The sequence below is a fragment of the Chiloscyllium punctatum genome, chromosome 36 (genome assembly GCF_047496795.1).
Source record: "Chiloscyllium punctatum isolate Juve2018m chromosome 36, sChiPun1.3, whole genome shotgun sequence".
Classification (NCBI taxonomy): Eukaryota; Metazoa; Chordata; class Chondrichthyes; order Orectolobiformes; family Hemiscylliidae; genus Chiloscyllium; species Chiloscyllium punctatum.
Genome location: NC_092774.1, coordinates 56,399,369 through 56,427,358, shown reverse-complemented (window position 1 = coordinate 56,427,358; position 27,990 = coordinate 56,399,369). Strand labels below are relative to the sequence as shown.

The 27,990-nt window shown below is 46.9% G+C and overlaps 1 protein-coding gene and 4 non-coding genes across 5 annotated transcripts in view; 1 reads left to right on the top strand and 4 right to left on the bottom strand.

The window, feature by feature from the left end:
* The window catches only part of LOC140460513 (uncharacterized), a 191,136-nt gene that overhangs the window by 53,588 nt on the left and 109,558 nt on the right, over positions 1–27,990 (top strand). The window lies entirely within an intron of this gene.
* On the bottom strand, positions 5,509–5,582 carry trnan-guu (transfer RNA asparagine (anticodon GUU)). Its single transcript has one exon. It is a non-coding gene; the product is annotated as a tRNA-Asn (tRNA).
* trnan-guu (transfer RNA asparagine (anticodon GUU)) lies at positions 12,229–12,302 on the bottom strand. The gene has a single exon. It is a non-coding gene; the product is annotated as a tRNA-Asn (tRNA).
* trnan-guu (transfer RNA asparagine (anticodon GUU)) lies at positions 18,948–19,021 on the bottom strand. The gene has a single exon. It is a non-coding gene; the product is annotated as a tRNA-Asn (tRNA).
* On the bottom strand, positions 22,308–22,381 carry trnan-guu (transfer RNA asparagine (anticodon GUU)). Its single transcript has one exon. It is a non-coding gene; the product is annotated as a tRNA-Asn (tRNA).

The following is a 27,990-nucleotide window of genomic DNA, read 5'->3' as shown; positions in this document are numbered from 1 at the left end:
TTCAGCTCAGATACTCGAAGATTTGGGAAGCAGAGGCAAAGGCAAGATATAGAACAGAGTATCGTTACAAAGGGAAGCAAGAGCAGACGGTAGTTTCGATCGAGGGACATGAACCCAGCACCCTCCCGCTGCGCCACTCTACTTTCCCGCACGGAGTGTTTTCCATAGATCCCTTCAGCCTTTCGTCTGGCGTGTGACAGGCAAGTTCGAGACTGATGTCAAAGATCTCCACTTCTGTCGTGTTATATGGTGTTGCGCAGACGTATGGAGGCTGTGTGAATATGAACTGTTTTCTAAATTCCCACATTCTGTCGGTCGAACTGTGATTTCACTCTGAATCACAACATGTGGCACAGCGCAGACAGAGGCCATGCGGCCCACCTTCGCTCTGCTGGTTCGACACAGTAAGTAAACGCGTGTCTCAATTCGTATCATTCTCTTACCTTTTCCGTGTAAATCTGCGCAGCTGAACATGACCACAAGCATTGCCCTCCTCAACAGAGAACAGGAGAAAACCACGCAAACCTCCACGAGTGTATCACCTCAACTGTGCACATGGGGCCAGTATATCAATGTGAAATATTCATGCTGAGTTTTTTGGGAAGCAGATGAGAAGGCGAGGTGCAGAACAGAGCACCCTTAGACGGGTAAGCTGCTAAAGACGACATTACATGAATGGGAGAGAATAGGACATGGCGGATTTCAGGCCCTAAAGTCATGGAACTCGATATTGAAGACCGGGGGGCTGTAGGTCTTGAAATGGAAAAGGCGACGTTGTTCTTCCATCTGGAGCTGAGCTTTGCATGTCTGAGACAGAGATGTTGGCCAGGGAACAGGGTGGCCTGTTAAAGTGGTGGGCAACCAGAAGCTCAGGGCCTTTTTTGCGGCTAGAATTGAGATGTTCTGCGAAACAGTCACCCATTTTATGCTTCATGCTACTTTGGGGAAACCACACTGTGAGCAGCGAATGCAGTCGAGTAGGTTGTGGCAAATGTGCAGGTAAAGTGCTGCTTCACCTGGCGGGTATGTTCGAGCCCTTGGATATTCAGGAGGGAGCAGGTAAATGGGCAGGTGTTACACATTCGGCGGGTTCAGCGGAAAGTACTTTGGGTCATTGGGAGGTGGGTGTGGGGTGTTGCGAGTGAAGGAAGAGTGGACCCGAGCTGTAAACCCTGCCCATTTCCCTCCTCTCTTATATAAATCCGTGAAGTTGAAAGAACATTCCATCCAATGATTCAGTACCACGTGACTCACGAACTAATTTGTATTCATGTTCCGGGGCCAGCATCATTATTGTGTCACAGCAGCTGCAGGCCATCATCGGGGTCTCGCCCTGTGACGTCACGGTACGGCTGGAAGCCCCCTGGACAGTTTATCAAAGAAACCTCCCTGTGGGTCAGGGCAGCCCTGCATCGGGAAGCACTGGGATGGTGAACCACAAACAGTTTACATGGGGAACACAACTCCACGTTGCACAGCCTCGAGGCAAACTTCCCGTTCTTCCACTTAAAGTTCAAGAGCCCTCAGACCGAACTTCCCCAGGTACGTTTGGAAGAACTTTTTCCAGGTGTTCGCAAAGTATATCTATGAGCACTTTGTTAACGTTTGAATTTTGCGTGTGTTGAAATTTTGCGTTTTTGAGCGAAATCACAGTTCAATAAAACAGAATGTGGGAATTTAGACAGAGTTTATATTTGCGCGTCGGCGATATGTCTGCGGGTGCGTGATGGGAGCATCACCCAGGCGGGAAACCATCTCTCCTATTCACTCAATGTCCTCTTTAGCAGCTTTCCCGTATAAGGGCGCTCTGTTCTGCACCTCGCCTACTCATCTGCTTCCCAAAACATTTTGACATAAATATTTCACATTGATATAGTGGCCCAATGTGCACATTTGAGGTGACACACTCGTGGAGGTCTGAGTGGTCTTCTCCTGTTCGCTGTTGAGGAGGGCAATACTTGTCACTGGTCATTCAAGTGTCAGAGAAAAGTTTCGAAACAAAAGGGTTTAATTTTCTACCAGGGAAGAGGGCCCGGTTCCTGGAGACGGGACAAACGGAAGCAGGGAGACAGAATGAGAAGATGTTCTGGAAATAGTTTGCCAGACCCCATTAAAAGCGTCCAGTTTCGAAGCCAAGCAAGTGCAGCGAACACATCGCCCCTGGGTGGGCTCGAAAGACAAACCTTTCGGTTAAAGCCTAAATGCACGAACCAATTGCGCCACAAAGACTTGCAGCAACAGTAGCTGTACCATCGCCGTTATACGCTATGAGTGAATTCAAACTTCAGCCTGCCCCGCCTAGAATTACAATTGTGGTCTATCAGTCTTAATTTTCAAAAATAAAGCCTGGGACATTCATTGTGGAGACACTGAGGACAGTCTGATTCCACTCTCTGCAGACACATCCATGTCACGAGGAACTAGCTTTCTTACTCCGGGGCCGTCGCCCTTCCAGCCTTTTGCCTGTTCCCGAGTTCTCTCATTGGCTCAGAGGTGAGAAGGGGTTTGAATTCCTGATGTGCAGGAACGACAATTCTTTCAATCTCTCAGATCAGTTCATGTCCCGAGAACATCAGAGTCAGTCTCCTGGCCTCTTCAACACTGTCTCTGCTCAGTTGGACAGTTCATCTTTCATTCTCCTCTAAATCCGCTTCCCAAAGAGTTTCTAAAGGTTCACAAAGTTGGAGACTGGGATTTCTGTTTTGCTTCATGAACATTTTTCCATTTCCTAACTGACAATATTTTGCCAAAATCTCTTCCAATTGTACGCCTTGCCTCATGTCCAGGGATGAGGAATTTCCATTTTGGGGAGACATTCCCAAGGTGGAGAATGTTCGCTTTGGAGCAAAGAAGGAAAACTGGAGATTTCCTGGGGCTGTTGGTCACGATGGAGGAAGAAGCGGTGGGAATGGGCAGTTTAATGATCAGAAGAACCAATTGCCACTGACCAGAGTCAGTTACCAGAGGACAGGGATTGAAGTTCTTGAATGAAAAGCAGCACTTGTGCCTAATAAACACAGAGAATACTGCAGAAAGCCAACGGGTCGAGCAGCATCTGTGGAAAGGGAAACAGAGCTGACGTTGTGAGTCTGGTACGTTGTTTGTTCAGAACCCGAGTTTCCTGCATGGCAATCAATTCCCAGACATGAGAAAACGGGTCTTTATTGAGACGGGTTTTGTGAAGTTTGAGCGATAATGCAACCAACAGGAAGTCATTTAAAATCGCCAGCGAAGAAATCATAGCCAGCAGGTTACCACCCTGGGCGGGGAGCCCCAAAGGATCTCTACGCCAACACCTTAAGTGTTCGGCCACAACTACACGCCCAAAGTTGTGGTCTAAACTTTCTCATGGAATAGTTCTAACAGGAAAGGTGAGTATTGGGATTGTCCTGTCCGCGCCATAGCCCCAACGGTTCCTGTTGCCCTGGATTTGATCAGGACAGAGGAGGCTGATGGGAGATCGAATTGAACTACACACATTGATGAGAGATAGAGCGGCTGGGAAGGATCCATTCCCATGCGTAGAGAGATTAATAATCAGGGCCGAAAATAAGGAGCCACTTCAAGAAATTTGGGGTTCATTCAGCAAAGCTAATGTATGACTGTTCACAGAAAATTGTGATGAAAGTCTCTCGAGTTATTTTGATGAGAAGTGTTGATGATGCTAATACAATCGATAGGATGAACGTAGATTGGTAAATGTATTTGGTGACAGTTCTGTTCTAGCCCTGTGAGCGAAACCTGGATCTGAAGGAGTAGAAGGGACATTAACAACATCGATCTGAAATTGGACACGTGACAAGGAACAGAGCCATCATGAACAGTTGGCTTTTGAACTGGAGAAGGTTTCTCGTGAAATTCGCTTGAGGCTTGAGGTATGCAAGGTCAAGATAATTTAGGTAAAACACGGAAACGCTATCCTCATTAGCAGACAGTGAAAGGATTACAAGACACAAATTAAACATTTTCGACAAGTGATACAGGGGACTGGGAAGATAAGTATTATAAACTGTGAACAGCAAAGTTCTGGAGCACCACACATACATTCAAAGACCGAAAACATCCAGGTCCTGATTAATCAGATTGCATTGTAGTGCATGTTTGCAAAACATCCACTTGCAATGTCCTACAAAAGAGTGACAAAACCCATCCCTGTCAGCCCAGGATAGAAAATCCGAAGGGATGAACGTTTGCTGATTTTCTGAAGATTCACAGAGCTTGGACTGGGTTTTGGTGATTGTTTCTTTTCCACTCCCAGGAGCCGCAGTGTTTGAGGCGTTGAGTTGGGGAGAATAAAATGTGCCCGTGAGCAGCATGTGGGGCTATTTCAGCTTCCCCTCATATGACTGCGCTGTGAGTTGACTCAGATGTTCTCAGGGACATTTACTGACGCGAGACAGTGAAAGGATTCTCATTCCCGCAGATCGGGAATTCAAACCGTATGCCGGCTACAGGACAATGAGAAAGATTAATTGGGGTGTGTGAAGAAGCTGTGAGCTGCATTTCAAACAGGGAGGTGGAGTCAGATGCATCATCCATTGGCCCCGGCCCTGTGCGTATCTCACGCCACCATGCTGCAGAGTTCTGACGTTAGCACGGACATGCGCAGCAATGGGTTCATTCACAAGGCGAACAACCAAAGATAATCACCGTCACTGATTCCCTTCCACAGGCCCAACTTGGTGAAGCAGTATCTTTCACTGGCAAAGGAAACACCCTTGTCCTCAGGTGCCTGCTTCATTTCGATCACGATTTCAAGCACCTCACTGTTCTAGTCTCATTTCCAAACACTTTGCTCATAACCTCAAAAGAAGCTCTGCGGGTATCTGCTTGTTCCACCCGAACAGGCAGTGGGTTGCAGATTCCCACCAGTCCCAATTTGAGTGAAATATTTTTCCCCCTCCACTGATTTGAATCTTAAAGAAGAAGCCGGGGAGCAAGCTCCCTTTCTTTTCGACGACATTTCTCATTTTGTACTCGGCAGGGTTCACACCTGCGAGGGGAAACCGCAATGGATTTCATGTACATCGCATTAACCACTCGGCCCACGAATACAGAACCACACTGACAGCTTGACTTCCCAGGCCTGTCTGCCTATGGAGCTGAGAAAGAGTGAATCATCGCAGAGTTTGTTTGAATCCAATCACTTCACAGTGATTCGAAAGGGTTAAATATCGGCACATGGTGTTTGCAGATATTTCGGTGTTTCACCCCAAAAGATGAAATGAACTTTCAGTTAGAAATTGCAGGAGGAACTCAGCAGGTCAGGCAACATCTGTGGAAAGAGAATCAGAGGCAACATTTCAAAATTGTGTTTTCACCGACAGGTACTGTCAAACCTGCCTAGTTTCTCTTTTGGTCTCGTCTTCTCAGCAAACGCAGTCCCTTCCGTTAGACATCAATTCAATTCAGAAACCCCTTTGTGGAGAAGATTTCCGTTTGGGGAAAATTTTCCTGACGCCATTAAACGCGCACAGCTTCGAAGCCAAAGAAGGGCAGCGAACACACCGCCCCTGGGTGGGCTCGAACCACCAACCTTTCGGTTAACAGCCGAACGCGCTGACCAATTGCGCCACAGAGACAGGCGCTGACGTGGGCTGCACCATCGCCTGGTGATTTTATACTTCAGCCTCCCCGCCGAGAATTACAATTGTCGTCTATCAGTTTTACTTTTCCATAATCAAGCCTGGGAGATCTCTTGTGGAGATACCGGGGACAGTCTGCAGACACATCCATGTCACGAGGAACTAGCTTTCTTACTCCGGGGCCGTCGCCCTTCCAGCCTTTCAGTGTTTTGCCTGTTTCCGAGTTCTCTCGTTGGCTCGCAGGGGAGAAGGGGTTTGAATTCATGATGTGCAGGAACGACAATTCTTTCATTGTCTCAGATCAGTTCATGTGCCAAGAACATCAGAGTCAACCTCCCGGCCTCGTCAACAAGGGGACGGTGTCTGGACTGTCTCTGCTCAATCGGACCGGTCATCTTTCATTCTCCTCGAAATCCGTTTCGCAAAGTGTTTCTAAAGGTTCACAAAGCTGGAGACTGGGATTTCTGTGTTGCTTCATGAACATTTGAACATTTTTCCATTTCCTAACTGACAATATTTTGCCAAAATCTCTTCCAATTGTACGCCTTGCCTCATGTCCAGGGATGAGGAATTTCCATTTTGGGGAGACATTCCCAAGGTGGAGAATGTTCGCTTTGGAGCAAAGAAGGAAAACTGGAGATTTCCTGGGGCTGTTGGTCACGATGGAGGAAGAAGCGGTGGGAATGGGCAGTTTAATGATCAGAAGAACCAATTGCCACTGACCAGAGTCAGTTACCAGAGGACAGGGATTGAAGTTCTTGAATGAAAAGCAGCACTTGTGCCTAATAAACACAGAGAATACTGCAGAAAGCCAACGGGTCGAGCAGCATCTGTGGAAAGGGAAACAGAGCTGACGTTGTGAGTCTGGTACGTTGTTTGTTCAGAACCCGAGTTTCCTGCATGGCAATCAATTCCCAGACATGAGAAAACGGGTCTTTATTGAGACGGGTTTTGTGAAGTTTGAGCGATAATGCAACCAACAGGAAGTCATTTAAAATCGCCAGCGAAGAAATCATAGCCAGCAGGTTACCACCCTGGGCGGGGAGCCCCAAAGGATCTCTACGCCAACACCTTAAGTGTTCGGCCACAACTACACGCCCAAAGTTGTGGTCTAAACTTTCTCATGGAATAGTTCTAACAGGAAAGGTGAGTATTGGGATTGTCCTGTCCGCGCCATAGCCCCAACGGTTCCTGTTGCCCTGGATTTGATCAGGACAGAGGAGGCTGATGGGAGATCGAATTGAACTACACACATTGATGAGAGATAGAGCGGCTGGGAAGGATCCATTCCCATGCGTAGAGAGATTACTAATCAGGGCCGAAAATAAGGAGCCACTTCAAGAAATTTGGGGTTCATTCAGCAAAGCTAATGTATGACTGTTCACAGAAAATTGTGATGAAAGTCTCTCGAGTTATTTTGATGAGAAGTGTTGATGATGCTAATACAATCGATAGGATGGACGTAGATTGGTAAATGTATTTGGTGACAGTTCTGTTCTAGCCCTGTGAGCGAAACCTGGATCTGAAGGAGTAGAAGGGACATTAACAACATCGATCTGAAATTGGACACGTGACAAGGAACAGAGCCATCATGAACAGTTGGCTTTTGAACTGGAGAAGGTTTCTCGTGAAATTCGCTTGAGGCTTGAGGTATGCAAGGTCAAGATAATTTAGGTAAAACACGGAAACGCTATCCTCATTAGCAGACAGTGAAAGGATTACAAGACACAAATTAAACATTTTCGACAAGTGATACAGGGGACTGGGAAGATAAGTATTATAAACTGTGAACAGCAAAGTTCTGGAGCACCACACATACATTCAAAGACCGAAAACATCCAGGTCCTGATTAATCAGATTGCATTGTAGTGCATGTTTGCAAAACATCCACTTGCAATGTCCTACAAAAGAGTGACAAAACCCATCCCTGTCAGCCCAGGATAGAAAATCCGAAGGGATGAACGTTTGCTGATTTTCTGAAGATTCACAGAGCTTGGACTGGGTTTTGGTGATTGTTTCTTTTCCACTCCCAGGAGCCGCAGTGTTTGAGGCGTTGAGTTGGGGAGAATAAAATGTGCCCGTGAGCAGCATGTGGGGCTATTTCAGCTTCCCCTCATATGACTGCGCTGTGAGTTGACTCAGATGTTCTCAGGGACATTTACTGACGCGAGACAGTGAAAGGATTCTCATTCCCGCAGATCGGGAATTCAAACCGTATGCCGGCTACAGGACAATGAGAAAGATTAATTGGGGTGTGTGAAGAAGCTGTGAGCTGCATTTCAAACAGGGAGGTGGAGTCAGATGCATCATCCATTGGCCCCGGCCCTGTGCGTATCTCACGCCACCATGCTGCAGAGTTCTGAGGTTAGCACGGACATGCGCAGCAATGGGTTCATTCACAAGGCGAACAACCAAAGATAATCACCGTCACTGATTCCCTTCCACAGGCCCAACTTGGTGAAGCAGTATCTTTCACTGGCAAAGGAAACACCCTTGTCCTCAGGTGCCTGCTTCATTTCGATCACGATTTCAAGCACCTCACTCTTCTAGTCTCATTTCCAAACACTTTGCTCATAGCCTCAAAAGAAGCTCTGCGGGTATCTGCTTGTTCCACCCGAACAGGCAGTGGGTTGCAGATTCCCACCAGTCCCAATTTGAGTGAAATATTTTTCCCCCTCCACTGATTTGAATCTTAAAGAAGAAGCCGGGGAGCAAGCTCCCTTTCTTTTCGACGACATTTCTCATTTTGTACTCGGCAGGGTTCACACCTGCGAGGGGAAACCGCAATGGATTTCATGTACATCGCATTAACCACTCGGCCCACGAATACAGAACCACACTGACAGCTTGACTTCCCAGGCCTGTCTGCCTATGGAGCTGAGAAAGAGTGAATCATCGCAGAGTTTGTTTGAATCCAATCACTTCACAGTGATTCGAAAGGGTTAAATATCGGCACATGGTGTTTGCAGATATTTCGGTGTTTCACCCCAAAAGATGAAATGAACTTTCAGTTAGAAATTGCAGGAGGAACTCAGCAGGTCAGGCAACATCTGTGGAAAGAGAATCAGAGGCAACATTTCAAAATTGTGTTTTCACCGACAGGTACTGTCAAACCTGCCTAGTTTCTCTTTTGGTCTCGTCTTCTCAGCAAACGCAGTCCCTTCCGTTAGACATCAATTCAATTCAGAAACCCCTTTGTGGAGAAGATTTCCGTTGGGGGAAAATTTTCCTGACGCCATTAAAAGCGCACAGCTTCGAAGCCAAAGAAGGGCAGCGAACACACCGCCCGTGGGTGGGCTCGAACCACCAACCTTCCGGTTAACAGCCGAACGCGCGGACCAATTGCGCCACAGAGACAGGCGCTGACGTGGGCTGCACCATCGCCTGGTGATTTTATAATTCAGCCTCCCCGCCGAGAATTACAGTTGTCGTCTATCAGTTTTACTTTTCCATAATCAAGCCTGGGAGATCTCTTGTGGAGATACCGGGGACAGTCTGCAGACACATCCATGTCACGAGGAACTAGCTTTCTTACTCCGGGGCCGTCGCCCTTCCAGCCTTTCAGTGTTTTGCCTGTTTCCGAGTTCTCTCGTTGGCTCGCAGGGGAGAAGGGGTTTGAATTCATGATGTGCAGGAACGACAATTCTTTCATTGTCTCAGATCAGTTCATGTGCCAAGAACATCAGAGTCAACCTCCCGGCCTCGTCAACAAGGGGACGGTGTCTGGACTGTCTCTGCTCAATCGGACCGGTCATCTTTCATTCTCCTCGAAATCCGTTTCGCAAAGTGTTTCTAAAGGTTCACAAAGCTGGAGACTGGGATTTCTGTGTTGCTTCATGAACATTTGAACATTTTTCCATTTCCTAACTGACAATATTTTGCCAAAATCTCTTCCAATTGTACGCCTTGCCTCATGTCCAGGGATGAGGAATTTCCATTTTGGGGAGACATTCCCAAGGTGGAGAATGTTCGCTTTGGAGCAAAGAAGGAAAACTGGAGATTTCCTGGGGCTGTTGGTCACGATGGAGGAAGAAGCGGTGGGAATGGGCAGTTTAATGATCAGAAGAACCAATTGCCACTGACCAGAGTCAGTTACCAGAGGACAGGGATTGAAGTTCTTGAATGAAAAGCAGCACTTGTGCCTAATAAACACAGAGAATACTGCAGAAAGCCAACGGGTCGAGCAGCATCTGTGGAAAGGGAAACAGAGCTGACGTTGTGAGTCTGGTACGTTGTTTGTTCAGAACCCGAGTTTCCTGCATGGCAATCAATTCCCAGACATGAGAAAACGGGTCTTTATTGAGACGGGTTTTGTGAAGTTTGAGCGATAATGCAACCAACAGGAAGTCATTTAAAATCGCCAGCGAAGAAATCATAGCCAGCAGGTTACCACCCTGGGCGGGGAGCCCCAAAGGATCTCTACGCCAACACCTTAAGTGTTCGGCCACAACTACACGCCCAAAGTTGTGGTCTAAACTTTCTCATGGAATAGTTCTAACAGGAAAGGTGAGTATTGGGATTGTCCTGTCCGCGCCATAGCCCCAACGGTTCCTGTTGCCCTGGATTTGATCAGGACAGAGGAGGCTGATGGGAGATCGAATTGAACTACACACATTGATGAGAGATAGAGCGGCTGGGAAGGATCCATTCCCATGCGTAGAGAGATTAATAATCAGGGCCGAAAATAAGGAGCCACTTCAAGAAATTTGGGGTTCATTCAGCAAAGCTAATGTATGACTGTTCACAGAAAATTGTGATGAAAGTCTCTCGAGTTATTTTGATGAGAAGTGTTGATGATGCTAATACAATCGATAGGATGAACGTAGATTGGTAAATGTATTTGGTGACAGTTCTGTTCTAGCCCTGTGAGCGAAACCTGGATCTGAAGGAGTAGAAGGGACATTAACAACATCGATCTGAAATTGGACACGTGACAAGGAACAGAGCCATCATGAACAGTTGGCTTTTGAACTGGAGAAGGTTTCTCGTGAAATTCGCTTGAGGCTTGAGGTATGCAAGGTCAAGATAATTTAGGTAAAACACGGAAACGCTATCCTCATTAGCAGACAGTGAAAGGATTACAAGACACAAATTAAACATTTTCGACAAGTGATACAGGGGACTGGGAAGATAAGTATTATAAACTGTGAACAGCAAAGTTCTGGAGCACAACACATACATTCAAAGACCGAAAACATCCAGGTCCTGATTAATCAGATTGCATTGTAGTGCATGTTTGCAAAACATCCACTTGCAATGTCCTACAAAAGAGTGACAAAACCCATCCCTGTCAGCCCAGGATAGAAAATCCGAAGGGATGAACGTTTGCTGATTTTCTGAAGATTCACAGAGCTTGGACTGGGTTTTGGTGATTGTTTCTTTTCCACTCCCAGGAGCCGCAGTGTTTGAGGCGTTGAGTTGGGGAGAATAAAATGTGCCCGTGAGCAGCATGTGGGGCTATTTCAGCTTCCCCTCATATGACTGCGCTGTGAGTTGACTCAGATGTTCTCAGGGACATTTACTGACGCGAGACAGTGAAAGGATTCTCATTCCCGCAGATCGGGAATTCAAACCGTATGCCGGCTACAGGACAATGAGAAAGATTAATTGGGGTGTGTGAAGAAGCTGTGAGCTGCATTTCAAACAGGGAGGTGGAGTCAGATGCATCATCCATTGGCCCCGGCCCTGTGCGTATCTCACGCCACCATGCTGCAGAGTTCTGAGGTTAGCACGGACATGCGCAGCAATGGGTTCATTCACAAGGCGAACAACCAAAGATAATCACCGTCACTGATTCCCTTCCACAGGCCCAACTTGGTGAAGCAGTATCTTTCACTGGCAAAGGAAACACCCTTGTCCTCAGGTGCCTGCTTCATTTCGATCACGATTTCAAGCACCTCACTCTTCTAGTCTCATTTCCAAACACTTTGCTCATAGCCTCAAAAGAAGCTCTGCGGGTATCTGCTTGTTCCACCCGAACAGGCAGTGGGTTGCAGATTCCCACCAGTCCCAATTTGAGTGAAATATTTTTCCCCCTCCACTGATTTGAATCTTAAAGAAGAAGCCGGGGAGCAAGCTCCCTTTCTTTTCGACGACATTTCTCATTTTGTACTCGGCAGGGTTCACACCTGCGAGGGGAAACCGCAATGGATTTCATGTACATCGCATTAACCACTCGGCCCACGAATACAGAACCACACTGACAGCTTGACTTCCCAGGCCTGTCTGCCTATGGAGCTGAGAAAGAGTGAATCATCGCAGAGTTTGTTTGAATCCAATCACTTCACAGTGATTCGAAAGGGTTAAATATCGGCACATGGTGTTTGCAGATATTTCGGTGTTTCACCCCAAAAGATGAAATGAACTTTCAGTTAGAAATTGCAGGAGGAACTCAGCAGGTCAGGCAACATCTGTGGAAAGAGAATCAGAGGCAACATTTCAAAATTGTGTTTTCACCGACAGGTACTGTCAAACCTGCCTAGTTTCTCTTTTGGTCTCGTCTTCTCAGCAAACGCAGTCCCTTCCGTTAGACATCAATTCAATTCAGAAACCCCTTTGTGGAGAAGATTTCCGTTTGGGGAAAATTTTCCTGACGCCATTAAACGCGCACAGCTTCGAAGCCAAAGAAGGGCAGCGAACACACCGCCCCTGGGTGGGCTCGAACCACCAACCTTTCGGTTAACAGCCGAACACGCTGACCAATTGCGCCACAGAGACAGGCGCTGACGTGGGCTGCACCATCGCCTGGTGATTTTATACTTCAGCCTCCCCGCCGAGAATTACAATTGTCGTCTATCAGTTTTACTTTTCCATAATCAAGCCTGGGAGATCTCTTGTGGAGATACCGGGGACAGTCTGCAGACACATCCATGTCACGAGGAACTAGCTTTCTTACTCCGGGGCCGTCGCCCTTCCAGCCTTTCAGTGTTTTGCCTGTTTCCGAGTTCTCTCGTTGGCTCGCAGGGGAGAAGGGGTTTGAATTCATGATGTGCAGGAACGACAATTCTTTCATTGTCTCAGATCAGTTCATGTGCCAAGAACATCAGAGTCAACCTCCCGGCCTCGTCAACAAGGGGACGGTGTCTGGACTGTCTCTGCTCAATCGGACCGGTCATCTTTCATTCTCCTCGAAATCCGTTTCGCAAAGTGTTTCTAAAGGTTCACAAAGCTGGAGACTGGGATTTCTGTGTTGCTTCATGAACATTTGAACATTTTTCCATTTCCTAACTGACAATATTTTGCCAAAATCTCTTCCAATTGTACGCCTTGCCTCATGTCCAGGGATGAGGAATTTCCATTTTGGGGAGACATTCCCAAGGTGGAGAATGTTCGCTTTGGAGCAAAGAAGGAAAACTGGAGATTTCCTGGGGCTGTTGGTCACGATGGAGGAAGAAGCGGTGGGAATGGGCAGTTTAATGATCAGAAGAACCAATTGCCACTGACCAGAGTCAGTTACCAGAGGACAGGGATTGAAGTTCTTGAATGAAAAGCAGCACTTGTGCCTAATAAACACAGAGAATACTGCAGAAAGCCAACGGGTCGAGCAGCATCTGTGGAAAGGGAAACAGAGCTGACGTTGTGAGTCTGGTACGTTGTTTGTTCAGAACCCGAGTTTCCTGCATGGCAATCAATTCCCAGACATGAGAAAACGGGTCTTTATTGAGACGGGTTTTGTGAAGTTTGAGCGATAATGCAACCAACAGGAAGTCATTTAAAATCGCCAGCGAAGAAATCATAGCCAGCAGGTTACCACCCTGGGCGGGGAGCCCCAAAGGATCTCTACGCCAACACCTTAAGTGTTCGGCCACAACTACACGCCCAAAGTTGTGGTCTAAACTTTCTCATGGAATAGTTCTAACAGGAAAGGTGAGTATTGGGATTGTCCTGTCCGCGCCATAGCCCCAACGGTTCCTGTTGCCCTGGATTTGATCAGGACAGAGGAGGCTGATGGGAGATCGAATTGAACTACACACATTGATGAGAGATAGAGCGGCTGGGAAGGATCCATTCCCATGCGTAGAGAGATTACTAATCAGGGCCGAAAATAAGGAGCCACTTCAAGAAATTTGGGGTTCATTCAGCAAAGCTAATGTATGACTGTTCACAGAAAATTGTGATGAAAGTCTCTCGAGTTATTTTGATGAGAAGTGTTGATGATGCTAATACAATCGATAGGATGAACGTAGATTGGTAAATGTATTTGGTGACAGTTCTGTTCTAGCCCTGTGAGCGAAACCTGGATCTGAAGGAGTAGAAGGGACATTAACAACATCGATCTGAAATTGGACACGTGACAAGGAACAGAGCCATCATGAACAGTTGGCTTTTGAACTGGAGAAGGTTTCTCGTGAAATTCGCTTGAGGCTTGAGGTATGCAAGGTCAAGATAATTTAGGTAAAACACGGAAACGCTATCCTCATTAGCAGACAGTGAAAGGATTACAAGACACAAATTAAACATTTTCGACAAGTGATACAGGGGACTGGGAAGATAAGTATTATAAACTGTGAACAGCAAAGTTCTGGAGCACCACACATACATTCAAAGACCGAAAACATCCAGGTCCTGATTAATCAGATTGCATTGTAGTGCATGTTTGCAAAACATCCACTTGCAATGTCCTACAAAAGAGTGACAAAACCCATCCCTGTCAGCCCAGGATAGAAAATCCGAAGGGATGAACGTTTGCTGATTTTCTGAAGATTCACAGAGCTTGGACTGGGTTTTGGTGATTGTTTCTTTTCCACTCCCAGGAGCCGCAGTGTTTGAGGCGTTGAGTTGGGGAGAATAAAATGTGCCCGTGAGCAGCATGTGGGGCTATTTCAGCTTCCCCTCATATGACTGCGCTGTGAGTTGACTCAGATGTTCTCAGGGACATTTACTGACGCGAGACAGTGAAAGGATTCTCATTCCCGCAGATCGGGAATTCAAACCGTATGCCGGCTACAGGACAATGAGAAAGATTAATTGGGGTGTGTGAAGAAGCTGTGAGCTGCATTTCAAACAGGGAGGTGGAGTCAGATGCATCATCCATTGGCCCCGGCCCTGTGCGTATCTCACGCCACCATGCTGCAGAGTTCTGAGGTTAGCACGGACATGCGCAGCAATGGGTTCATTCACAAGGCGAACAACCAAAGATAATCACCGTCACTGATTCCCTTCCACAGGCCCAACTTGGTGAAGCAGTATCTTTCACTGGCAAAGGAAACACCCTTGTCCTCAGGTGCCTGCTTCATTTCGATCACGATTTCAAGCACCTCACTCTTCTAGTCTCATTTCCAAACACTTTGCTCATAGCCTCAAAAGAAGCTCTGCGGGTATCTGCTTGTTCCACCCGAACAGGCAGTGGGTTGCAGATTCCCACCAGTCCCAATTTGAGTGAAATATTTTTCCCCCTCCACTGATTTGAATCTTAAAGAAGAAGCCGGGGAGCAAGCTCCCTTTCTTTTCGACGACATTTCTCATTTTGTACTCGGCAGGGTTCACACCTGCGAGGGGAAACCGCAATGGATTTCATGTACATCGCATTAACCACTCGGCCCACGAATACAGAACCACACTGACAGCTTGACTTCCCAGGCCTGTCTGCCTATGGAGCTGAGAAAGAGTGAATCATCGCAGAGTTTGTTTGAATCCAATCACTTCACAGTGATTCGAAAGGGTTAAATATCGGCACATGGTGTTTGCAGATATTTCGGTGTTTCACCCCAAAAGATGAAATGAACTTTCAGTTAGAAATTGCAGGAGGAACTCAGCAGGTCAGGCAACATCTGTGGAAAGAGAATCAGAGGCAACATTTCAAAATTGTGTTTTCACCGACAGGTACTGTCAAACCTGCCTAGTTTCTCTTTTGGTCTCGTCTTCTCAGCAAACGCAGTCCCTTCCGTTAGACATCAATTCAATTCAGAAACCCCTTTGTGGAGAAGATTTCCGTTGGGGGAAAATTTTCCTGACGCCATTAAAAGCGCACAGCTTCGAAGCCAAAGAAGGGCAGCGAACACACCGCCCGTGGGTGGGCTCGAACCACCAACCTTCCGGTTAACAGCCGAACGCGCGGACCAATTGCGCCACAGAGACAGGCGCTGACTTGGGCTGCACATCGCCTGGTGATTTTATAATTCAGCCTCCCCGCCGAGAATTACAGTTGTCGTCTATCAGTTTTACTTTTCCATAATCAAGCCTGGGAGATCTCTTGTGGAGATACCGGGGACAGTCTGCAGACACATCCATGTCACGAGGAACTAGCTTTCTTACTCCGGGGCCGTCGCCCTTCCAGCCTTTCAGTGTTTTGCCTGTTTCCGAGTTCTCTCGTTGGCTCGCAGGGGAGAAGGGGTTTGAATTCATGATGTGCAGGAACGACAATTCTTTCATTGTCTCAGATCAGTTCATGTGCCAAGAACATCAGAGTCAACCTCCCGGCCTCGTCAACAAGGGGACGGTGTCTGGACTGTCTCTGCTCAATCGGACCGGTCATCTTTCATTCTCCTCGAAATCCGTTTCGCAAAGTGTTTCTAAAGGTTCACAAAGCTGGAGACTGGGATTTCTGTGTTGCTTCATGAACATTTGAACATTTTTCCATTTCCTAACTGACAATATTTTGCCAAAATCTCTTCCAATTGTACGCCTTGCCTCATGTCCAGGGATGAGGAATTTCCATTTTGGGGAGACATTCCCAAGGTGGAGAATGTTCGCTTTGGAGCAAAGAAGGAAAACTGGAGATTTCCTGGGGCTGTTGGTCACGATGGAGGAAGAAGCGGTGGGAATGGGCAGTTTAATGATCAGAAGAACCAATTGCCACTGACCAGAGTCAGTTACCAGAGGACAGGGATTGAAGTTCTTGAATGAAAAGCAGCACTTGTGCCTAATAAACACAGAGAATACTGCAGAAAGCCAACGGGTCGAGCAGCATCTGTGGAAAGGGAAACAGAGCTGACGTTGTGAGTCTGGTACGTTGTTTGTTCAGAACCCGAGTTTCCTGCATGGCAATCAATTCCCAGACATGAGAAAACGGGTCTTTATTGAGACGGGTTTTGTGAAGTTTGAGCGATAATGCAACCAACAGGAAGTCATTTAAAATCGCCAGCGAAGAAATCATAGCCAGCAGGTTACCACCCTGGGCGGGGAGCCCCAAAGGATCTCTACGCCAACACCTTAAGTGTTCGGCCACAACTACACGCCCAAAGTTGTGGTCTAAACTTTCTCATGGAATAGTTCTAACAGGAAAGGTGAGTATTGGGATTGTCCTGTCCGCGCCATAGCCCCAACGGTTCCTGTTGCCCTGGATTTGATCAGGACAGAGGAGGCTGATGGGAGATCGAATTGAACTACACACATTGATGAGAGATAGAGCGGCTGGGAAGGATCCATTCCCATGCGTAGAGAGATTAATAATCAGGGCCGAAAATAAGGAGCCACTTCAAGAAATTTGGGGTTCATTCAGCAAAGCTAATGTATGACTGTTCACAGAAAATTGTGATGAAAGTCTCTCGAGTTATTTTGATGAGAAGTGTTGATGATGCTAATACAATCGATAGGATGAACGTAGATTGGTAAATGTATTTGGTGACAGTTCTGTTCTAGCCCTGTGAGCGAAACCTGGATCTGAAGGAGTAGAAGGGACATTAACAACATCGATCTGAAATTGGACACGTGACAAGGAACAGAGCCATCATGAACAGTTGGCTTTTGAACTGGAGAAGGTTTCTCGTGAAATTCGCTTGAGGCTTGAGGTATGCAAGGTCAAGATAATTTAGGTAAAACACGGAAACGCTATCCTCATTAGCAGACAGTGAAAGGATTACAAGACACAAATTAAACATTTTCGACAAGTGATACAGGGGACTGGGAAGATAAGTATTATAAACTGTGAACAGCAAAGTTCTGGAGCACAACACATACATTCAAAGACCGAAAACATCCAGGTCCTGATTAATCAGATTGCATTGTAGTGCATGTTTGCAAAACATCCACTTGCAATGTCCTACAAAAGAGTGACAAAACCCATCCCTGTCAGCCCAGGATAGAAAATCCGAAGGGATGAACGTTTGCTGATTTTCTGAAGATTCACAGAGCTTGGACTGGGTTTTGGTGATTGTTTCTTTTCCACTCCCAGGAGCCGCAGTGTTTGAGGCGTTGAGTTGGGGAGAATAAAATGTGCCCGTGAGCAGCATGTGGGGCTATTTCAGCTTCCCCTCATATGACTGCGCTGTGAGTTGACTCAGATGTTCTCAGGGACATTTACTGACGCGAGACAGTGAAAGGATTCTCATTCCCGCAGATCGGGAATTCAAACCGTATGCCGGCTACAGGACAATGAGAAAGATTAATTGGGGTGTGTGAAGAAGCTGTGAGCTGCATTTCAAACAGGGAGGTGGAGTCAGATGCATCATCCATTGGCCCCGGCCCTGTGCGTATCTCACGCCACCATGCTGCAGAGTTCTGAGGTTAGCACGGACATGCGCAGCAATGGGTTCATTCACAAGGCGAACAACCAAAGATAATCACCGTCACTGATTCCCTTCCACAGGCCCAACTTGGTGAAGCAGTATCTTTCACTGGCAAAGGAAACACCCTTGTCCTCAGGTGCCTGCTTCATTTCGATCACGATTTCAAGCACCTCACTCTTCTAGTCTCATTTCCAAACACTTTGCTCATAGCCTCAAAAGAAGCTCTGCGGGTATCTGCTTGTTCCACCCGAACAGGCAGTGGGTTGCAGATTCCCACCAGTCCCAATTTGAGTGAAATATTTTTCCCCCTCCACTGATTTGAATCTTAAAGAAGAAGCCGGGGAGCAAGCTCCCTTTCTTTTCGACGACATTTCTCATTTTGTACTCGGCAGGGTTCACACCTGCGAGGGGAAACCGCAATGGATTTCATGTACATCGCATTAACCACTCGGCCCACGAATACAGAACCACACTGACAGCTTGACTTCCCAGGCCTGTCTGCCTATGGAGCTGAGAAAGAGTGAATCATCGCAGAGTTTGTTTGAATCCAATCACTTCACAGTGATTCGAAAGGGTTAAATATCGGCACATGGTGTTTGCAGATATTTCGGTGTTTCACCCCAAAAGATGAAATGAACTTTCAGTTAGAAATTGCAGGAGGAACTCAGCAGGTCAGGCAACATCTGTGGAAAGAGAATCAGAGGCAACATTTCAAAATTGTGTTTTCACCGACAGGTACTGTCAAACCTGCCTAGTTTCTCTTTTGGTCTCGTCTTCTCAGCAAACGCAGTCCCTTCCGTTAGACATCAATTCAATTCAGAAACCCCTTTGTGGAGAAGATTTCCGTTTGGGGAAAATTTTCCTGACGCCATTAAACGCGCACAGCTTCGAAGCCAAAGAAGGGCAGCGAACACACCGCCCCTGGGTGGGCTCGAACCACCAACCTTTCGGTTAACAGCCGAACACGCTGACCAATTGCGCCACAGAGACAGGCGCTGACGTGGGCTGCACCATCGCCTGGTGATTTTATACTTCAGCCTCCCCGCCGAGAATTACAATTGTCGTCTATCAGTTTTACTTTTCCATAATCAAGCCTGGGAGATCTCTTGTGGAGATACCGGGGACAGTCTGCAGACACATCCATGTCACGAGGAACTAGCTTTCTTACTCCGGGGCCGTCGCCCTTCCAGCCTTTCAGTGTTTTGCCTGTTTCCGAGTTCTCTCGTTGGCTCGCAGGGGAGAAGGGGTTTGAATTCATGATGTGCAGGAACGACAATTCTTTCATTGTCTCAGATCAGTTCATGTGCCAAGAACATCAGAGTCAACCTCCCGGCCTCGTCAACAAGGGGACGGTGTCTGGACTGTCTCTGCTCAATCGGACCGGTCATCTTTCATTCTCCTCGAAATCCGTTTCGCAAAGTGTTTCTAAAGGTTCACAAAGCTGGAGACTGGGATTTCTGTGTTGCTTCATGAACATTTGAACATTTTTCCATTTCCTAACTGACAATATTTTGCCAAAATCTCTTCCAATTGTACGCCTTGCCTCATGTCCAGGGATGAGGAATTTCCATTTTGGGGAGACATTCCCAAGGTGGAGAATGTTCGCTTTGGAGCAAAGAAGGAAAACTGGAGATTTCCTGGGGCTGTTGGTCACGATGGAGGAAGAAGCGGTGGGAATGGGCAGTTTAATGATCAGAAGAACCAATTGCCACTGACCAGAGTCAGTTACCAGAGGACAGGGATTGAAGTTCTTGAATGAAAAGCAGCACTTGTGCCTAATAAACACAGAGAATACTGCAGAAAGCCAACGGGTCGAGCAGCATCTGTGGAAAGGGAAACAGAGCTGACGTTGTGAGTCTGGTACGTTGTTTGTTCAGAACCCGAGTTTCCTGCATGGCAATCAATTCCCAGACATGAGAAAACGGGTCTTTATTGAGACGGGTTTTGTGAAGTTTGAGCGATAATGCAACCAACAGGAAGTCATTTAAAATCGCCAGCGAAGAAATCATAGCCAGCAGGTTACCACCCTGGGCGGGGAGCCCCAAAGGATCTCTACGCCAACACCTTAAGTGTTCGGCCACAACTACACGCCCAAAGTTGTGGTCTAAACTTTCTCATGGAATAGTTCTAACAGGAAAGGTGAGTATTGGGATTGTCCTGTCCGCGCCATAGCCCCAACGGTTCCTGTTGCCCTGGATTTGATCAGGACAGAGGAGGCTGATGGGAGATCGAATTGAACTACACACATTGATGAGAGATAGAGCGGCTGGGAAGGATCCATTCCCATGCGTAGAGAGATTAATAATCAGGGCCGAAAATAAGGAGCCACTTCAAGAAATTTGGGGTTCATTCAGCAAAGCTAATGTATGACTGTTCACAGAAAATTGTGATGAAAGTCTCTCGAGTTATTTTGATGAGAAGTGTTGATGATGCTAATACAATCGATAGGATGAACGTAGATTGGTAAATGTATTTGGTGACAGTTCTGTTCTAGCCCTGTGAGCGAAACCTGGATCTGAAGGAGTAGAAGGGACATTAACAACATCGATCTGAAATTGGACACGTGACAAGGAACAGAGCCATCATGAACAGTTGGCTTTTGAACTGGAGAAGGTTTCTCGTGAAATTCGCTTGAGGCTTGAGGTATGCAAGGTCAAGATAATTTAGGTAAAACACGGAAACGCTATCCTCATTAGCAGACAGTGAAAGGATTACAAGACACAAATTAAACATTTTCGACAAGTGATACAGGGGACTGGGAAGATAAGTATTATAAACTGTGAACAGCAAAGTTCTGGAGCACAACACATACATTCAAAGACCGAAAACATCCAGGTCCTGATTAATCAGATTGCATTGTAGTGCATGTTTGCAAAACATCCACTTGCAATGTCCTACAAAAGAGTGACAAAACCCATCCCTGTCAGCCCAGGATAGAAAATCCGAAGGGATGAACGTTTGCTGATTTTCTGAAGATTCACAGAGCTTGGACTGGGTTTTGGTGATTGTTTCTTTTCCACTCCCAGGAGCCGCAGTGTTTGAGGCGTTGAGTTGGGGAGAATAAAATGTGCCCGTGAGCAGCATGTGGGGCTATTTCAGCTTCCCCTCATATGACTGCGCTGTGAGTTGACTCAGATGTTCTCAGGGACATTTACTGACGCGAGACAGTGAAAGGATTCTCATTCCCGCAGATCGGGAATTCAAACCGTATGCCGGCTACAGGACAATGAGAAAGATTAATTGGGGTGTGTGAAGAAGCTGTGAGCTGCATTTCAAACAGGGAGGTGGAGTCAGATGCATCATCCATTGGCCCCGGCCCTGTGCGTATCTCACGCCACCATGCAGCAGAGTTCTGACGTTAGCATGGACATGCGCAGCAATGGGTTCATTCACAAGGCGAACAACCAAAGATAATCACCGTCACTGATTCCCTTCCACAGGCCCAACTTGGTGAAGCAGTATCTTTCACTGGCAAAGGAAACACCCTTGTCCTCAGGTGCCTGCTTCATTTCGATCACGATTTCAAGCACCTCACTCTTCTAGTCTCATTTCCAAACACTTTGCTCATAGCCTCAAAAGAAGCTCTGCGGGTATCTGCTTGTTCCACCCGAACAGGCAGTGGGTTGCAGATTCCCACCAGTCCCAATTTGAGTGAAATATTTTTCCCCCTCCACTGATTTGAATCTTAAAGAAGAAGCCGGGGAGCAAGCTCCCTTTCTTTTCGACGACATTTCTCATTTTGTACTCGGCAGGGTTCACACCTGCGAGGGGAAACCGCAATGGATTTCATGTACATCGCATTAACCACTCGGCCCACGAATACAGAACCACACTGACAGCTTGACTTCCCAGGCCTGTCTGCCTATGGAGCTGAGAAAGAGTGAATCATCGCAGAGTTTGTTTGAATCCAATCACTTCACAGTGATTCGAAAGGGTTAAATATCGGCACATGGTGTTTGCAGATATTTCGGTGTTTCACCCCAAAAGATGAAATGAACTTTCAGTTAGAAATTGCAGGAGGAACTCAGCAGGTCAGGCAACATCTGTGGAAAGAGAATCAGAGGCAACATTTCAAAATTGTGTTTTCACCGACAGGTACTGTCAAACCTGCCTAGTTTCTCTTTTGGTCTCGTCTTCTCAGCAAACGCAGTCCCTTCCGTTAGACATCAATTCAATTCAGAAACCCCTTTGTGGAGAAGATTTCCGTTGGGGGAAAATTTTCCTAACGCCATTAAAAGCGCACAGCTTCGAAGCCAAAGAAGGGCAGCGAACACACCGCCCCCGGGTGGGCTCGAACCACCAACCTTTCGGTTAACAGCCGAACGCGCTGACCAATTGCGCCACAGAGACAGGCGCGGACTTGGGCTGCACCATCGCCTGGTGATTTTATACTTCAGCCTCCCCGCCGAGAATTACAATTGTCGTCTATCAGTTTTACTTTTCCATAATCAAGCCTGGGAGATCTCTTGTGGAGATACCGGGGACAGTCTGCAGACACATCCATGTCACGAGGAACTAGCTTTCTTACTCCGGGGCCGTCGCCCTTCCAGCCTTTCAGTGTTTTGCCTGTTCCCGAGTTCTCTCGTTGGCTCGCAGGGGAGAAGGGGTTTGAATTCATGATGTGCAGGAACGACAATTCTTTCATTGTCTCAGATCAGTTCATGTGCCAAGAACATCAGAGTCAACCTCCCGGCCTCGTCAACAAGGGGACGGTGTCTGGACTGTCTCTGCTCAATCGGACCGGTCATCTTTCATTCTCCTCGAAATCCGTTTCGCAAAGTGTTTCTAAAGGTTCACAAAGCTGGAGACTGGGATTTCTGTGTTGCTTCATGAACATTTGAACATTTTTCCATTTCCTAACTGACAATATTTTGCCAAAATCTCTTCCAATTGTACGCCTTGCCTCATGTCCAGGGATGAGGAATTTCCATTTTGGGGAGACATTCCCAAGGTGGAGAATGTTCGCTTTGGAGCAAAGAAGGAAAACTGGAGATTTCCTGGGGCTGTTGGTCACGATGGAGGAAGAAGCGGTGGGAATGGGCAGTTTAATGATCAGAAGAACCAATTGCCACTGACCAGAGTCAGTTACCAGAGGACAGGGATTGAAGTTCTTGAATGAAAAGCAGCACTTGTGCCTAATAAACACAGAGAATACTGCAGAAAGCCAACGGGTCGAGCAGCATCTGTGGAAAGGGAAACAGAGCTGACGTTGTGAGTCTGGTACGTTGTTTGTTCAGAACCCGAGTTTCCTGCATGGCAATCAATTCCCAGACATGAGAAAACGGGTCTTTATTGAGACGGGTTTTGTGAAGTTTGAGCGATAATGCAACCAACAGGAAGTCATTTAAAATCGCCAGCGAAGAAATCATAGCCAGCAGGTTACCACCCTGGGCGGGGAGCCCCAAAGGATCTCTACGCCAACACCTTAAGTGTTCGGCCACAACTACACGCCCAAAGTTGTGGTCTAAACTTTCTCATGGAATAGTTCTAACAGGAAAGGTGAGTATTGGGATTGTCCTGTCCGCGCCATAGCCCCAACGGTTCCTGTTGCCCTGGATTTGATCAGGACAGAGGAGGCTGATGGGAGATCGAATTGAACTACACACATTGATGAGAGATAGAGCGGCTGGGAAGGATCCATTCCCATGCGTAGAGAGATTAATAATCAGGGCCGAAAATAAGGAGCCACTTCAAGAAATTTGGGGTTCATTCAGCAAAGCTAATGTATGACTGTTCACAGAAAATTGTGATGAAAGTCTCTCGAGTTATTTTGATGAGAAGTGTTGATGATGCTAATACAATCGATAGGATGAACGTAGATTGGTAAATGTATTTGGTGACAGTTCTGTTCTAGCCCTGTGAGCGAAACCTGGATCTGAAGGAGTAGAAGGGACATTAACAACATCGATCTGAAATTGGACACGTGACAAGGAACAGAGCCATCATGAACAGTTGGCTTTTGAACTGGAGAAGGTTTCTCGTGAAATTCGCTTGAGGCTTGAGGTATGCAAGGTCAAGATAATTTAGGTAAAACACGGAAACGCTATCCTCATTAGCAGACAGTGAAAGGATTACAAGACACAAATTAAACATTTTCGACAAGTGATACAGGGGACTGGGAAGATAAGTATTATAAACTGTGAACAGCAAAGTTCTGGAGCACCACACATACATTCAAAGACCGAAAACATCCAGGTCCTGATTAATCAGATTGCATTGTAGTGCATGTTTGCAAAACATCCACTTGCAATGTCCTACAAAAGAGTGACAAAACCCATCCCTGTCAGCCCAGGATAGAAAATCCGAAGGGATGAACGTTTGCTGATTTTCTGAAGATTCACAGAGCTTGGACTGGGTTTTGGTGATTGTTTCTTTTCCACTCCCAGGAGCCGCAGTGTTTGAGGCGTTGAGTTGGGGAGAATAAAATGTGCCCGTGAGCAGCATGTGGGGCTATTTCAGCTTCCCCTCATATGACTGCGCTGTGAGTTGACTCAGATGTTCTCAGGGACATTTACTGACGCGAGACAGTGAAAGGATTCTCATTCCCGCAGATCGGGAATTCAAACCGTATGCCGGCTACAGGACAATGAGAAAGATTAATTGGGGTGTGTGAAGAAGCTGTGAGCTGCATTTCAAACAGGGAGGTGGAGTCAGATGCATCATCCATTGGCCCCGGCCCTGTGCGTATCTCACGCCACCATGCTGCAGAGTTCTGAGGTTAGCACGGACATGCGCAGCAATGGGTTCATTCACAAGGCGAACAACCAAAGATAATCACCGTCACTGATTCCCTTCCACAGGCCCAACTTGGTGAAGCAGTATCTTTCACTGGCAAAGGAAACACCCTTGTCCTCAGGTGCCTGCTTCATTTCGATCACGATTTCAAGCACCTCACTCTTCTAGTCTCATTTCCAAACACTTTGCTCATAGCCTCAAAAGAAGCTCTGCGGGTATCTGCTTGTTCCACCCGAACAGGCAGTGGGTTGCAGATTCCCACCAGTCCCAATTTGAGTGAAATATTTTTCCCCCTCCACTGATTTGAATCTTAAAGAAGAAGCCGGGGAGCAAGCTCCCTTTCTTTTCGACGACATTTCTCATTTTGTACTCGGCAGGGTTCACACCTGCGAGGGGAAACCGCAATGGATTTCATGTACATCGCATTAACCACTCGGCCCACGAATACAGAACCACACTGACAGCTTGACTTCCCAGGCCTGTCTGCCTATGGAGCTGAGAAAGAGTGAATCATCGCAGAGTTTGTTTGAATCCAATCACTTCACAGTGATTCGAAAGGGTTAAATATCGGCACATGGTGTTTGCAGATATTTCGGTGTTTCACCCCAAAAGATGGAATGAACTTTCAGTTAGAAATTGCAGGAGGAACCCAGCAGGTCAGGCAACATCTGTGGAAAGAGAATCAGAGGCAACATTTCAAAATTGTGTTTTCACCGACAGGTACTGTCAAACCTGCCTAGTTTCTCTTTTGGTCTCGTCTTCTCAGCAAACGCAGTCCCTTCCGTTAGACATCAATTCAATTCAGAAACCCCTTTGTGGAGAAGATTTCCGTTTGGGGAAAATTCTCCTGACGCCATTAAAAGCGCACAGCTTCGAAGCCAAAGAAGGGCAGCGAACACACCGCCCCTGGGTGGGCTCGAACCACCAACCTTTCGGTTAACAGCCGAACGCGCGGACCAATTGTGCCACAGAGACAGGCGCTGACGTGGGCTGCACCATCGCCTGGTGATTTTATAATTCAGCCTCCCCGCCGAGAATTACAATTGTCGTCTATCAGTTTTACTTTTCCATAATCAAGCCTGGGAGATCTCTTGTGGAGATACCGGGGACAGTCTGCAGACACATCCATGTCACGAGGAACTAGCTTTCTTACTCCGGGGCCGTCGCCCTTCCAGCCTTTCAGTGTTTTGCCTGTTCCCGAGTTCTCTCGTTGGCTCGCAGGGGAGAAGGGGTTTGAATTCATGATGTGCAGGAACGACAATTCTTTCATTGTCTCAGATCAGTTCATGTGCCAAGAACATCAGAGTCAACCTCCCGGCCTCGTCAACAAGGGGACGGTGTCTGGACTGTCTCTGCTCAATCGGACCGGTCATCTTTCATTCTCCTCTAAATCCGCTTCGCAAAGTGTTTCTAAAGGTTCACAAAGCTGGAGACTGGGATTTCTGTTTTGCTTCATGAACATTTGAACATTTTTCCATTTCCTAACTGACAATATTTTGCCAAATTCTCTTCCCTTGCCTCATGTCCAGGGATGAGGAATTTCCATTTTGGGGAGACATTCCCAAGGTGGAGAATGTTCGCTTTGGAGCAAAGAAGGATAACTGGAGATTTCCTGGGGCTGTTGGTCATGATGGGAGAAGAAGCGGTGGGAATGGGCAGTTTAATGATCAGAAGAACCAATTGCCACTGACCAGAGTCAGGTACCAGAGGACAGGGATTGAAGTTCTTGAATGAAAAGCAGCACTTGTGCCTAATAAACACAGAGAATACTGCAGAAAGCCAACGGGACGAGCAGCATCTGTGGAAAGGGAAACAGAGCTGACGTTGTGAGTCTGGTACGTTGTTTGTTCAGAACCCGCGTTTCCTGCATGGCAATCAATTCCCAGACATGAGAAAACGGGTCTTTATTGAGACGGGTTTTGTGAAGTTTGAGCGATAATGCAACCAACAGGAAGTCATTTAAAATCGCCAGCGAAGAAATCAGAGCCAGCAGGTTACCACCCTGGGCGGGGAGCCCCAAAGGATCTCTACGCCAACACCTTAAGTGTTCGGCCACAACTACACGCCCAAAGTTGTGGTCTAAACTTTCTCATGGAATAGTTCTAACAGGAAAGGTGCGTATTGGGATTGTCCTGTCCGCGCCATAGCCCCAACTGTTCCTGTTCCCCTGGATTTGATCAGGACAGAACGCGTTGAACAATTGCGCCACAGAGACAGGGTATTGGCTGCGCTGCACCATCTCTTAGTGTCGGCTATTAGTGAATTCATAATTCTGCCTCCCCGCCGAGAATTGTAATTGTCGTCCACCGCGCAGTCTTGCGAGAGATCCCCGCTTTCTTAACTTGACTTGTGCAAAAAATGCCCGATTAGTCTTCTCAAAAAGCACCTTCGTTCAACGAGGCTGGGCTCCCTGGAGTACCAATGGGACTGGGAACGTGGAAGTGATATGATTGGAGATAACATTGAACAGCTTGACGTGTTTACTTCCCTAATTTTCTTATCCGTATGCCAGTTGACACGTGGCTTGGGCAGTAATGTTATTACACACACTGGAGCAGTGGGATTTGAACCTGAGCCTCAGGGCTCGATGGGAGACTACAGCTGCACCACAAAAGAAATCTCTCGGAAATAGGTCCTCTTCTGTTGAATGAGAGGAAACAGCTTCCTCCTCTTAATGAGACACGACCACTGTACCCTCCATGCCCATTACAATAAATTGAGCCGTCTCCTGTTGAATGAATGAGTGGGATCCCCTCTCCGAGCTCCAAGAAGCGGGGGGCCAGGCTGGAGGCTGGATTTGCTCAAGGCTTGTATCTATTAACTTATTTAAATGGTACCTACTGTATGGGGCTATGGTTTACATTAAAACCGGAGGATCATGTCAGAGTGTTTGTTTATATTGAGCAGTTGTAGTTTGTAAAATACACTCCCTGGAGGAGCACCTTCTATGATGCTGCATTTCTTGCCTTCTGCCCTTCCCCCATTTGTTATCTCACATCTCGCTTTTACATTTTCGGTCAAATTTAATTTCACATTAATCAGCCTTGGTATTCACTGTGTATTATTAATTAATCTGTTGGATTGTTGAAAAACAAGATTAATGGTGTAATTTCAGTTATGTTGTCTGAGTTTGACATTGAATGTGCAGGTGTGAATGTCAGTAAGTTGTAAAAATAAATCAAGAACTCGTGCTTTTTAAGCAAAAAGACGAGTTCAAGAGTATT